The 15335-nt window shown below is 44.6% G+C and overlaps 1 protein-coding gene across 7 annotated transcripts in view; it reads left to right on the top strand.

Annotated features, from left to right (window-relative positions):
* UBXN2B (UBX domain protein 2B) overlaps positions 1–15335 on the top strand; it is a 696122-nt gene that overhangs the window by 554677 nt on the left and 126110 nt on the right. The gene's annotated exons all lie outside the window — the stretch shown is intronic.

Raw genomic sequence — 15335 nt, forward strand, 5'->3', positions numbered from 1 at the left:
TGATTTCGCTTGATCGAACTGTCAGTATCCATACCTCGAAATGCATAAGAACATCAAGGGACGATGTAACTGCTCTGCACACTTCTGCAAGCTGTTGCGCCGACCCGTAACTGCATGCTCCCCCTTCTTCTTGGACTAATGCTCCATCGACTCCCTGAAACGTAGGACTTTCATTAGTAATGAACACAATATTGAAAAAAGAAGACACATAGGAGGGCGACGACAGAAGGACATATCAATGGCTAAAAACGAAAGAAACATTGTGTGTAACAATCACGCTACAAGAATGCAAGATCTGATGATCTCCATCGATGGAACTGTCCGGAAACGTACCTCGAGCATCTGAGTGACATCAACGGTTGTCGTCAATACGTTGGACTCCTCAGCATCTCCCTGAAAGACAGTACTTGCATTATTTTGGATAACAATAATTATAACTGAAAACAAAGACTAGAGGACGAGTACAAGGGTGTACCATTAGGTAAAATAATTACACGATAAATTAAAACTATTGATTTACATGCCTAAAAAAAGTCAGTGGCAGAATAGCCAAGTAAGATTACCCGATAGGCGCTTGAAGTGGCTGATGACTGCAATAACGACACGGATGGAGAATCTTCCGCCTTCATATTGAGTGGATACATAAATGGGGAAATTATTGTTAGCTAATGCTACACACTACCGCAAGGCCGAGAGATAAATACGTAAACTTGACTCACCAGTGGAGGGATGTGGACGAATAGAGTGGGAATAGCGTTTGAGAGCAATTTTCGCCTCGCTCGCGGTGTGTTCTTCTTTATTAGCAATGATGTGGAGTACATGTCTGAGCTAAAGTGCCTGCTGCAGATGCGGTATCGATCACCCCTCTTGTCCGCAAAGACTTCTAGGACTCTACTTTCAAGCTCAGACGGTGGATATCCGCAATATCAGACCCATTCTCTTATCTGATCTATTGTCTTAGGGAAAACATGCATTATAGTACCTTCAGATTTATTATGGGTCTTCGAAGGGCAACCGCCAATGGAACAGGCAGGCATTGTGGAAAGTTCTGAAAAGTAAAGATCAACAATTCTCTATGAATACCAATGTAAACTCAGAACATGTGACTAGTTCCTTGCATGTACTGTCTTGAACAAAAAGAAATTGGACGCAAAATGATTACGGTACATGGCCTTACCTTGATGAACAAACAGTTAGATGCAGGGATCAGAGTACTTTCTTGTCGTACAACAGGGAGCAGTTCACCGGTTGCAAACTGAGGAGTTTCCTCGTAGTGGTCACGGAAGTTCACAGAGACGAAGAGCAGATAACCAGCACCTTCACGGGTTGACTAGCAAAGCGCAAAGAAGTGCTCATTAGAAATATGAAGTGGATTATAAAGAATTCGAAACAGGGGTGTGTTTGTGAATGAATGACGTCGATATGTCGTGGCATTATGCGGATTGCAGGGGGCCGTCCAGCGTGAGGGGGGATGCTTGGCAGGAGACACGGGGTCTGGAGGTAGACATGGGAACAACAACCCATGCTCTATAGACCACTTTGAAGTGTACATGGTCTTTGGCACCTCTTGGCCTTTATCGCTCCCTGACAGCTCCACTTGGCAGCACAAGTACCCCGGTGCGAACTGCCTTTGATAGGGCGGGGGGGTGGATTGGGGCGCTGGTCGTGCAGACAAGACTCGTTTGCCGCAGGGCCCCACCAAGGAGAGGCCATCTAACTGCATGTAAGAGGCAGGCTGCAGGATCTAGTACATGGAAGGCAGGGGGGTGACTTTATAAATACCGAACCCTCCCAGGAGAATATATGGGTGCAAAGGTTATGTGGATTGAAGGTGGGCTGCCAGCGTGAGGGAGGATGCTGGCCGGAGACATGTGGTGTGACAAGACAAGGCACAGGAAGACTATTCAATGGAGACACACTAGATTCATTTAAAAAATGAAAACAACCATTGTTAAAATATATGTTGGGTTTTATTTTAGATCTTAATTTCAATTGAACATAAATAATAAACATTACACATTGTAAAGTTCCGGTTGCAGCACATCCAGGGAAAATCCGCGGTATTGTCCACTGTCGCTTGGGAAATGTTGTCTAATGGCAAGTACCGCACAGGCAGGTATTACTCTCCGAACGCGGTGTCCGAGCCTCCCGTGAAGCCACCAAGTGAAGCAGCGATAGGCCACCAGCCTGTACCACCTGTGAAAATGAAAGATGCAAACTGTATTAAAATGACAAAACTTTCTTATCATTCTGCTTTGAAAAAAATTCTATCTAGAAAATGCACAATATGGACCCAATTTACATGCATTCGAATGATATGTAGATGTAATTTTATATGTGGGAGACGACCATGACATAGTAGTGGCATCACTGACATCACAACCAGAGTATACTTACTCGTTACTCGGATTACGCGGACGAACAGTGCCGCGAAGTTCGTGCATAAGCACCATCATCATCCTCAACACGGTCCGTGAGAGGCAGGCTTCCCTGAACTCTGGCAGCTCGGTGATGCATTGCGGACTTGGCTCGCCTTCCGAAATGTAGGCCAAGCACCCGGAATTTTCACGGCAGCAGCAGTTCTCCTCCTCAGTTGGCATTAGCTCGCACCGATTGCACGTGCACCAGGTGGAGACGCGTCCATGCGACATGGTCCAGGCTCTTCATCCGTTGACTGGTCCTCCCAACTGCCGTCCGAATCCCCATCGTTTTCGCGTGCTTGCCTTTCCAGTAGTTCTTCCTCGGTGTACTCGGGCTCGTACATATACGGCATTATTGTAGCCATTGTGTGGTAAAGAAAGTAAAATAATTTACAGAGATGGTACAGGTGTTCACAAGGCCTAGAACTGGCGAAGGTAGCTGACCAGAGCACAGAAACGAGTCACAGAATACTCAAAGTAACACAAAGAGAATAATGGAATCGAAAATCTGCTGCTGTGTGTTGTGAAACGGTGTGTTTATACTTATTGAGGAAAGAGGCGTCCTGCCAGTTCCATGGCGACACGTCATTAGCTGAGGCGCAGCGATTGTTGACACGAAACGTGCTTTGGCGTTGGGAAATGGGCGGTACGCGTCTGCTGATGTCAGGCTCAGGGGCGGGGGATTTGATTTAGTGCCGCAAAAGCAGGTGAGCCAGGGCGATGCGGCAAGTGAGAGGATTATCAGAAAATGGCGGCTGATTTCGAGTGCGTTAATGGACGAAAAGTCGGGTATGGTCCATAGGAAAGTTTTCTACGATCTACCGATTTATGCTTAAAAACACATGGCCGAACCGTAGGGACAATAAAAAAAAAGTCCCGGAACTATCCTTTAACTGTTTGGGCATATTGTAATACTTTCAAGTTTTGATGGTCTGTGCGCACCTCAATAGGATGAGAGGAACCCAGTAACAGATGTCTCCACTCTTCGAAGGAGCGCTTGATGGCCAAAAGTTCCTTCTCTAGTACTCAGTAATTAAGTTCTGAGGGCCCAAAGGTCTTGGAGAGGAATGCTACAGGTCTTTCGGTGCCCTCCGAGTCCTCCTGAAAGAGTACGGATCCCATTGCCTGATGTGAGGCATCAGTTTCCAAAGTGAATCTCTTTGATTGATCCGGAGTTAGCAGGTTGGGTGCAGTGGTAAAACGCTTTTTTATTAATTCGAAGGCTTCTTGGGCCTGTGAGTTCCAGATGAAGGGAACATTCTTTCGTAGAAGTCTGGTAAAGGGAAGAACGATTTCAGAAAAGCAGGGGATGAACTTTCTGTAAAAGTTTGCAAAACCCAAAAACCTCTGGATTTCCTTAACATTACTCGGAGTAGGCCAATTTATCACTGCGGTCACTTTCTGAGGATCCATAGAGATTCCATTGGCGGAGAGAACAAACCCTAAATATGTCACTTGAGGCTGATGGAAAATACATGTGTCTGCCTTACAAAACAACTAGTTAGCTTGTAATCTCTCCAAAACAAGATTGACATGACGTATATGTTGATCCTTATCGGATGAAAAAATCAAAATGTCGTCCAAATAAATAACTACGGAATGTAATAGTAGGTCAGCAAACAGATGGTCCATAAACCGCTGGAAGACTGCGGGGGCGTTTGAAAGGCCGAAGGGCATTACGTGATACTCGTAATGTCCGAAGGGTGTTCGGAATGCAGTCTTCCACTCGTCTCCCGGGGCAATTCGAATGAGATGGTAGGCCCCTCGAAGATCCAACTTAGTGTATATTTTAGCTCCTCTTACTGCTTCTAAAATATCCGGTATAAGTGGCATCGGATATTTATCCGGAATAGTGATCTTGTTCAATGCTCGGTAGTCAATAAACGGGCGTAACTCATCCGAGTCTTTTTTGGGGATGAAAAATAATGATGCCCCTGCCGGTGATTTGGATTCGGTTATAAGACCGTTCTCTAAGTTGGTTTGTAGATATTCTTTCAGAACCTTCTTTTCTTTTTGGGAAAGCATATACATTCGACCAAATGGAATGGGATGGTCCGGTGTAAGTTCAATATGGCAATCATCTCTACGATGGGGTGGAAGAGATGAGAACTGTGGATTGTCAAAAACGGGGAGAAACATCATGTGGCATTCTGGGATGTGGCATAGACTGCCAACCGTAGTGAGCGGCTCGGTTTCAGGCTCCTGGGAAGTGACTGGAACTGGGTTTGAACTCTGTGGAAAACAGTGAGAGATGCAATATTCCGAGCCCATTAAAAGGGTTCCAGCCATCCAATTTATGTATGGGTAATGAGTCCGTAACCACGGCAATCCTAAGATAATAGGGAAATGAGCCGCCTTGATTAAGTTAAAGCTCAGTCTTTCTTGATGAGTGGAGATCTGGCATAGTAGTGGATATGTTTGCTCCCTTATAGGTCCGGAGCTGAGAGGATTGCCATCGACCCCTTGGATGGGAACAGCTAAGGTCTTGGCGAATCGACAAATCCCCATGTCTTTGGCCCATTAATCATCAAGGAAACATCCCGCTGCCCCACTATCCACCAAGGCGGATGCCTCACAAACCCCTTGATCTTCCCGATAGTTTTACCAGAACGATGACCATAGAGGTATTAGAAGGACAGGTATTTTGAATTAGAGGTAAGTTCTGGGAACCATCCCGTACCACCCGAGCCGAGGTTCCCCTTATGACTGGGTGCGGGAGTTTCCCGACTTCTTGTTCCCCCATCTTTGGGGTGGAGTTTTTGGGCAGTCCTTGACTACATGACTGGACGATCTGCAGTACATGCACAGACCTCCAGAACGTCTCTCTTCTCGTTCCTCAGATGATAGAGGTCCTCTAGTGACCCCTAGTTGCATGGGTTCATCTTCAGAGGATTCCCCTTTAGAACAAACACTGGTTCCTTCCATTCTTGATTTAGGATTTCTGGTATTCCGACTCCTCCTACGTTCATACTGCCTTTCCTGAATTCGGTAGTTGATCTGTAATGCCACCGTGATCATATCGGCTAAATTAGGTGGTCTAGGTACTTTTGACAACTCATCCTTCAATTCCTCTGGAAGTCCTCTACGGAACAAAGTCACCAATGCACTATCTGACCAGTCGGCTTCGGCGGAGAGTTGCTTAAACTTAGTCACATATTGTAGTAAGTCTTGGGAGCCTTGACGTAAATCAAGTAATTGTTCTTGAGAGGAAATTGAAATCTCTTGCCTACTAAACATGGACTTAAGAGCGTTGACAAATGCAGGATAAGAGTCCAGAATAGCATTTCCTGAGGTAACTAGTGGCATAGCCCATGCTAAAGTGGCTCTGGTGAGGTGGGAAATCAGAAATCCCATCTTGTCTTTATCAGTTTGAAAGTATCTAGCTTTAAAGGTGAACTGAACAGTGCAACAGTCTAAGAACTCCTTTAATTTATGGGGAGAACCATCATACTTCCCCGTAGGGATTGAGGAGGGGGGTAGTTCTGTATTAGCCTTCCCTACTTGTCTAAGGTGAGCGTTCTCTTGTTTTAGACTGTGCATTTCATGCAATAAAGATTGCATGGCAGACATCATTTGTTGCATCTGCTGTTCCATTGTTTCTGTGACAAAGCTCTAAACCGGTAGTACCCCTTCTTAGCTATAATTTTTTGGCGTCGCTATCTGTCAAATCTCTGAGAGTCTTCCAATACCACAATGAGGAACTTTGTCACAGAATCACTAACCTGGACAGCAGAGGCGTACAAGAAGATTGTGAGAATCCCCTCGAGGTCCCTACCGTTCCCAGCCTACCAAAGGGGAGGAACTAGGCACTGCAGGAATCCCAGGGAAACCCTATGGGGTAGAAAACCCTGTTGCTGCTCTTCAGGAGACTTGTGGAGCGTCTTCCTCGAAACGTGGAGTCCTGAAGGTTTACTGGGTTGAGTCTGGTAATGCGGACGACAGGCGCGAAGGCTGGAGTCTAATGTATGTAAAAGAAACAGGTTAGAAATGGGAAAGATGGAGTAAGTAGCAGGTTGGAGGTTTCTAGAGAGAACGTAGTGTACCTGAATAGGAACCCAGAGGAGATCACGATTTCGTTCCGTAGCTCCGAGGGTGGAACTGGAGGATGGAAACCACGGGAGGAAGGAGGTGAAGTCTAAGGGCAGAATGAAGAGGGTTGAGTAGGAAGCAGGTTATAGCCGCGAAGACTCCGGAGTGTTTCCTACCGTTGCGGGGCAGAGTACTGTCTTGGATCGCGTTGATTCGCCGAGAGGAAGAAACAGCGGCTGACCGCTGAACGCGGTAACAGATTCACACGAAGAGGGGGGATGGTAGGAGTGTTTGCAGGTAAGATTTCTGAAATGATACAAGGTATAGGTAGTAGGCAGAAAAGAAAGCACATAGAGCTAGGAGGCTGCACAAAGAGGTTCTTAGTTGCGAACTTACGGAGGGTCTGTATACGAAGTAGCGACGCAATGCTGGGATTGTGTTCCTGCCTGAAATACGGTCACCTGACCGTTCTGGGGCAGAGGCTCCTCCGCAGTAGACACTGTAGAAGGCTGGTTCGGTACAGGTCCGTAAGGTTCCGCCATCTTGGGAGGATCTTGTGCAACATAAGCCCCTGAATGGATGCAACGGACACTCACATATCGCCGCCGATTCCTCCGCCACCACGACCACCTGGATAGCGGAGTCATGACACCTTATTTGATTCAAAGCCACCTTAGCTTTTTGTATCAGATTAATTATTAACAGCACACTGAGTTACTGACAAAAAAAACCCTCAGGTATCGTAATACCTCTTGACTTTTAATTTTGACACCTCTACAACTCCAGCAAGAAAAGGATGGAGTCAGACTTTTACAACCTGCTTGAAAGATTATAGTTTTGCTGGGATTAATTTTCAGTTTTCTTTCTTCTATGAAAGAACCAAAGTCATTCCTTTGGAGGCCTATTTTTGTGCAGTCTATTAATAAAAAGTCATCAGAATAGGCAACCCATCTAATGGTTATGCCTCCAATCTTTGGTCCAATAAGTATTTAGGGACTAGCCTGCGTTCGAAACATAAAGGTTAAAGGGTGTAGCTGACAGTCTACACCCTTGTTTCAGCCCATTGCCTGTTATAATGTTACACAAGAGCCCTTTGTTGTTCAGCCTGACTCTAATTGCTGTTTCTGTATATAAATGAATAATGACATCTAGCTGCGCCCTATCAATACCCAATGAGGACAGGGTTTTCCACAATGTTGGTCTATCTACAAGATCAAATGCTGATGTTAAATCCATGGATGCGATATACAGGTGTTTCATTGATTTTTGTTTGACTGCACTAATTAATTGTGCCACCAAAAGGCCTCCAGCATCAGTCCCGATAACCTTTCGAAAACCTATCTCCCTGAAATCTAGTATACTGTTGTCATCCATCCACATGGTGAGTTTTTCAAGTATAATTGCTACAAACATTTTCGATTCAACGTTCAATAATGTAATTGGACGATAATTTTTAGGGCATAGGCGATTGCACTTCTTGAACAACAACACATATATTTTCCAGTGATTCGGTATCATCTTTTTTTTGCAAATGTCCACAAAATATAAATGCAGCAGTTTAGACCACATATCGATGTTGCTTTTTTGATTGGCAAAAGGCAGATGATTGGGACCTGGAGTGGAGGTAAATTTGAATTTTTTAATTAGTCTTTTGATGTTCAATACAGATGTATCCAGGTGCCACACATCTGTGTTCTCTTCATGATGCCATTGCACATCTGGGTACCTATAAAGGGAACCAAAATATGTGGACCATACCCCAGAATCAATGGGGTTCATTTGAAGTTGTTGTTGTGCACAATGATAATTATTTATTAGAGACCAATAGCAGCTATTGTTATTCCCAAGCATAGCTTCAATCATTGCCTCAACATCATTTTGAGCAAGTACTCCTCTGATGCTCTTAATCCAATTTTTATAGGTTTGTTTGCATTGTTTAATTTTAAGACTCCTCTCCAGGTCCCCCGTGTCTAGTTTCTTTATACTGCGGATAGACTTTCTAAGATTTACCTTCGCATTTTTTATAACCTGGGCATATGTATGTGTGTGTGCATGGTTTGTTTCTAGACTACCACTTGTAAGTACTTTATTGCGATCTAGCATCCTTTCTATGTAATCACCAAAAACATCAACAGAATACCAAACCAGTTTTTTCTCATAGTTTGAGTGTACAAAATCCTGTGTTAGAAAATAGTTGGCTTGATCCAATTTGCCCCGATTCCATTTTACTCGTTTACCACCACTGTGTGCTTCAATCTGTATTGGAAAATACATAGTTTCCTTACGGGCCATACCTCATGGGAGTTCTAGGCTCAACATTGCATGATTACTATTAATGTCATTTTGGACTTTTAGATTTTTACTAAAGAATTTGTTGTGAGTACTTGCAAATATGTAGTCTATTATAGAGCATGAGCCACGGGCAGCCCATGTAGGTGCCATGTTATAAATCGGCTCCAAACCCCCAGCTCCTACCAAAATCCAACCATTGACAACCTCTGGATTTTTTGTTATGAATGCTACGCGGAAAAGCATGCACCAAATACAGATCAGCCTTTGTAAGTGAACAGTCTACATTCAAATCTCCTGCAAGCAATATAAAACCTTGTGGATGGATATCGAGCCAATTACCAATCTCTTCGTTTAGGCACACAAGGAACTCCTCTAAGGGACACACATTTGCATCACATATATGCCAGTACACCTTGAACATCAAAATGTAAACAATTCCAACATTGTTTGACAATTGAAAAATGGCTCGTATTGAACAATCCCTCACGAGGGCGCTGTCTACAATGGTGATACTCTGATCGATTCTATATGCAAACACCAGGCCACCACTCGGTCTCCCTCTACCATTTTTTTTTGCAGGTGAGCATATTGGGTTAAATCCATCCATATATAAACTCGAGGTGACCCAGGTTTCTTGTAGCATTACAAAATCGAATTTGCTAAGTTTTGCACTTTTGTCTGTATCAAGCAAAAGATGTTTATAACTCCTTGTGTTCCATGAGACGAGTTGAAAATGGTTCTTTACGCCAAAGGGGTTTTGGTACCGATTTTAGTTGCTCTATGAATTCCCGCAAGGAGAATGCAAGCCAGTGCCATTCTTGCATGTCCTTCAGACAAGACTTATCTTCGTTTATAACCTCTAGCCCTTCGTTTTGCAGAGGGAATAAAGCATCTGTTTTATCAACCAAAGTTCCATTATTCACGTGATTCACCTTTGGTGGTTTGTAACTAGGTGTGGTAGTGTATGGAACAATATCAAATCCCTTCTTCTGGAGAGAGCCCACTTATTTTAGAAGCAGTGCTCTAATCAGAGGAGACTTGATAATCAGGCGTACATAATCATATCTTAGGTTATGAATGAAATCCACCAATTGAATGTATGCAGATTTTATCAGACAAGGTTCCGGAATTTAATTAAATAGGTTCAATATGTATGGTCTGTTCATTGCTCTGGGCCCACCTTCCTCAAGTACGTAATACAGAATTTGACTGTGCTCATTTGGGAAGACCGGATCCCTCAGATGCCATGGCAGTGCAACATTCTGTGCACTCTTGCTGGTTCTCAGAGGGACATCGTTGGCAACAGGCCCTCTACCAAATGAGTCATATACCACCTCTGGCCTTGGAATGGACTCAACGTTGCCCCCTGTCTGTGTGATTTTCTTTAGACCCATTGGGAAAATTCACATTACAACCTGTATACCATTTTTTTTTTTCAATCATAGTTCCAAGGGTTTGTTCTGTGAGACCTTCAGGGCCAGAGCCTAAACCAAGCGCCATGACCTCATGCGCTAAGATGGGATTTTCATACTTCGCCCTCGGCTCATCATTTTTGCACCGAGAATCTGCCTTCAAAGACCCACTTACTATAGGATCCGGGGCAACAGTGGGGCAAGTCGCAGGCAGCAGATCGTTCATCACATTAGGCAACACACCCTACATTCGCTCAGCCGCTGTCTTTTTAGGATGTTTTCAATTATGGAGCAAACGGCTTGTTCTGTGAGTCCTACATGGGGAGGGCCACAGCCGGACACCGGAAAATCAAGCTCCGGAACAGGCTTATCACGCTCAACCCTAGGGACATCTTTCTCACTCCACGCATGTGCCATCGGGATCTCACTTGCTGCAGGGTCAGAGGCAGGACCAGGACAGATGGCAGACTGCGGGTCATCCAAACAGATAACTAACTCACTCGTTGAGTTGGGGGGTACAAAGGGTGACATGGGACCTGGTGATGTGGGTGTATTCGCACGTGACTGCACATCTGGATTTTTAAATGTCAAATATGTCAGCCACGCCCCTTTCCATGTGCCTGAGATTCCTATCTATTCTATCTGTCACTTGTTTGTGTTTTAGGGCATCTGTTAATCTATTCAACCCCTCCGAATACTCTTTCTCGTTATTGCTTTCTGCTTCTGAAATCGATAAGGTTCTTGCACATGACACATGACCCCCTGTTGAGGGTCTGACTATTTTATTTGTAAGGGGCACTTGCGATCTTTCTTTTTCAATTTGATATTCGTCCTGTTCAGAGCATAGGTCCATGTTTCTCTTGAACTTGCGCAAGCTGGTATTGGAGCTCCTATGAAGGGATAGATTTTTTTTCCTTTTTGGCTTTTTGTTCTTTTTTTTTTTTGGACACTTTAATTGGCTCAAATCCATTCCCTGTGCTAGAACAATTCCCATCGTTCCCAGCGTGACCTGAGTGTGTTTGTACATTGGGCAGTTGGGCTTGAACCTCATCTTGAATCAAGATGGTTTGGTCGGGAATCAATATGGGTTCACTTCTAGGCTCCTGGTCATGTGCATCCAGTAGGTTGGCGGAGTTGTCGTAACCTTTATCCTCCATGCTTGATCTTTTTATTTGTACACTTTTATTTGTACACTTGGCATCCCATCCCATTCATTCATTATCCTGATACACAGGTCGGGCAGAGCCGTAAAGGCCAAGACTATTTCAGTCAGCAGTCTGGACTGTTTCTTGAGTTCTATAAACATCAGTCCTTTCACACTTGCATGTCCACTATCAACCGCTGCCCTTGCATTTGTATATGTTGGTGATCTGGACCCTCTATGATGGTTTCCAGATGCTGAGTGATTCCCATAAGTATATTTTCTACAGTACTAAAAATTGGGGGTGTTGTGTCAAACATCAGGCTAGAGTTTAAATCAGAGTCAGGCAAATTCTCAAAAACCGGAATGCCCTCCCCCTCATATAAGCTTTGTGAGGAGTCGGGACACGCAGCATTACTTGTATCTGCCACACCATCACAAACATTTCAACAGGACTGAGCACTTTCGATTAAATCGTCATCTGTATCGGACAAGCCGGGCAATGCAGTCGCAACCACCAGTGCCATGCTCGCACGACGTGTCAAAACCTGGGGGACAAAGGTGGCTATCTGTATTAGTTTGCTTCTATAAACTGCCATTGTAACAAACCAAAACACGTGTGCCTGAAGATCTCTAACTAATGTCTTAACCCTTAATTACCAACATATTGCACAGTCTATTCCTAACATGTGGCATTCGCCATTGTCACACAACACACGATACCCCAAAGTGAAATGTGCCTAACAGGCACAACAGGCCACTTGAAAAGGCCACTTACTGAGGCGCGCGCGTTGATGGCGCTCGGCCTCCATGTTATGTAGGAACCTCCTCAAAGGTGGGCAGAGCCTAGATATGAAGCAGATATATCTTTGTTATATTACTTAGACAACGTTTCAAACAATACTATATTTGTTTGCAAATGCTGTATGGCCTTTGTTGAGGAGGGTAACAACATTTACCAGATTTAAAAGTCCAAAACAGAAACCGTAGGTAAAGTCCAACATGAAGCGAACAGGCAGCAGGGCAACGTAGCAGCGTTCACAGGCACAACAGGCCACTTGCTGATGGCGCGCGGCCTCGATGTTATGTAGGAACCGCCTCAAAAGTGGGCGGAGCCAGATTTAAAAGTCCAAAACAGAAATCGTAGGTAAAGTCCAACACGAGGCGAACAGGCAGCAGGGCAATGTAGCAGCGTTCACAGGCACAACAGGCCACTTGCCGAGGCATTTTAATAAAATCAGTGTTAACCTTTATGTGGAGCCAACATTTTTCTAATGCGTGTTCCAAAAGGAAATAAAAATATTCTGAGATGGCACAAAAACAATGGCACACTATGAAACATATAATAAATCCTTATTTTATCTCATTGATGATATTGTAGTAAATTCCAGTTTGCAGTGTGGATTTTGTGAGGGTGCTTTTTTTCTATGATGGGATCATGTTAAAAAGTTTGAAAGATCTAGGCAGAAAATACCACAGCACTTCCTGGGCACTTATTTTAGGAGACTATCTAAATGCTGGGTGCCTGGCCAAAGGACATCGGAATTTAAAAAAGCTAACCCAGAACGAACCGTTGAACATACCTGAAGCAGAAATACCTAGAGTGAAATGGGACCTAAAAGGGGCAAATTGGACATTATTAGAATACCGCTACCTAGGGACTTAAATGAAAGAATATTGTATTGCACGTGTTTTTTTATTGTAGGAATAAATGTGCATGTTTAATTGACACCATATTTGTCTTTGGGATTGCAAAGGCATAGCCACCTCAGGACGATTTGCAAAGGCAAAATGAAATGTCCCAACTTGAGGCGAAAGTGATACTCACCCGTTTGGTCTCATTCGGCAGGAAGCAGGGAAAACTATAGGTGGGGTGGGAGAGGAGATGAGCATAGTGATAGTAATTATGAGAGCATATTTGGATCGGGTAGGGGACATTCTGGGACACATTTGGAGAGGAGAACCGAGTAGTCCAAGCTGATTGGAAGAAACAATAATTGTATGAGCCAAAGGTTTATGGTAATTTGAGGATTTTACACACCGGATAGTGCATGCAGTTGCAAAGAAACAGTGATTGACGGGGAGAGAAGGGTCTTTTATCTAAAAGGAGAAAATGTAAACCAACTCAACCATAATGACATCAGATATTCTGACAAAAGAAAAGGATAAGTTGGTAAGCGCAACTAAAACAAAAGTATAAATCTAAATATTGTAGCCCAAGGGCTGATATCCTGCATACATTCGGGACACATGTTAGTGGTAATGCAGAACTGAGATGCACTGGGCTTTTTTAAGATTAATATCTGAAGAATAAGTGGGGCCAGGAATCTTGGAAGCAAAATGGATAAGTATATAATACAGTTGCATAGGAGGAAAGGATATTCGGGTGGGAAGTTCATAATTGATATTTGAGTAACAAACCCTCAAAAAAGCTAATTTAATTAATCAATGGGGGATGGGAGAGGCACTAAAAAACCTGGGGCCTACTATCTGTGAGGAATCTAAAGACTTCGTCCCTTCTTCCTTAGGGGTATACCCGCCCTTCGAGGCTAGGGAGATGAGCCGCTCACAAAACCCTCCCAAGGGGTTTGGGAAAGCAGGACCTCACTGGGAGTGAATCCGCTTTAGCGGAAATGGACACCAATTCCCATGGTATTATCTGTCTACATGGTAGTAAGAAATGCTGACAATACATCCATGTGTTTGGCTCAAGGTAATACTGAACTTTCTTCATGCTTGACAACCTGTGGTAAGCAATACGTCCCTTCTGAATACCTGAGCAAGAATAAAGGGCCAACGACCCTTGTATAGAGGAGAAATCCAGCACTGAGATGAGGAGCAAGACGTAAGAATGTCGGCAAGGGGAGGAGTTGTGCCGACCAGCGCAGCTGGCTGCAGCTCAGAATGAGGCAGATGCATACTCCAGAAGAGGAAGCGCGCAAGGCTGGAGAAGCAGACCATACCTCAAGGCACGACCAGGATGTGGAGGGCCCAAAGCCTGCAAACAGACGGTGAGTGCAGGGACAAAGGGAGGATTGGGCCCTCTGTTCTCAGACAGAGATCCACCATAAGAGAGAGGGAGAGAGAACTATGAGAAACCTGAAGGTGTCTCACCAGCTAGTCCCCAGGGATCTGTCATCCAGGTGGCCAGGACACAGCCATCTCTTTTGGATCCAGTTCCTGGGGGTTGACCAGTGCAGGAGGATCACCTGGATGAGGGTTCCCCGGGAAGTGGAAGTGGGACACCAGAGGGTGAGACCCGGTATTCCCTTTCCAATAACACCTTTTTCCCATCTTAGCAGGTGGGATAACTAGGAACTCACCTCCCCCACCGCCCCGCTTTACCGATACAAACACTTTTCACAAACACCTCACTGTGTGAGAAATCAGACTAACACGCAAGCCGTATACCTGACATGTCCCAACACAAGGGTCAAGCACACTTCCCCCACATGGATAAAAGGTGGAGCACAAAAGCACACTCTGAGCGAGGCAAAACACCCGAGGAAGCAGCAGTTCTGAGATGGCAGTTTAATAAGAGGAGAAAGACAGCGAGATCAGAAAGGGTTGCAAGGAGGGATTTGTCCTTGTCCTTTTCAGAGGAAGGAAACCGTTACTTTCACGGGCCCTCAAGGATAAGAAACATAGAAAACCGGCAATTAAAACTGCAGAAAGGTGTATTGTATGTCGAAGGTACCCAGGGCATTCCCGCATCGACAGCCAAGGCAGGGAGGAGCGATTGCTGCTGTAGAACTGTCCTTGTCTCCGACAACAAAGCCGCTTCAGTAAAGTCAGCACAGCCGGTGAGTCGGCGAGACTGATAGCAGACCGGTCTGTGTTAGACCCAAGGTTGCAAGTGGCAACATTGTATGAGGAAATCTGCAAAGGAGAGAGTTTAAGGCGTATGTGATGAGCGACGCAAATATAAATGAATATCCAAGAAGTGAATGAAGTTTTGAAACCAAAGTAGATGCCATAGACACAGTGGTCCAGCGCCACGTAGGTGCTCATTCGAAGGTCTCTGTTAGGTATCCAACTGAG

Source organism: Ambystoma mexicanum, chromosome 5q, assembly GCF_040938575.1.
Source record: "Ambystoma mexicanum isolate Mex_15411 chromosome 5q, UKY_AmexF1_1, whole genome shotgun sequence".
Classification (NCBI taxonomy): domain Eukaryota; kingdom Metazoa; phylum Chordata; class Amphibia; order Caudata; family Ambystomatidae; genus Ambystoma; species Ambystoma mexicanum.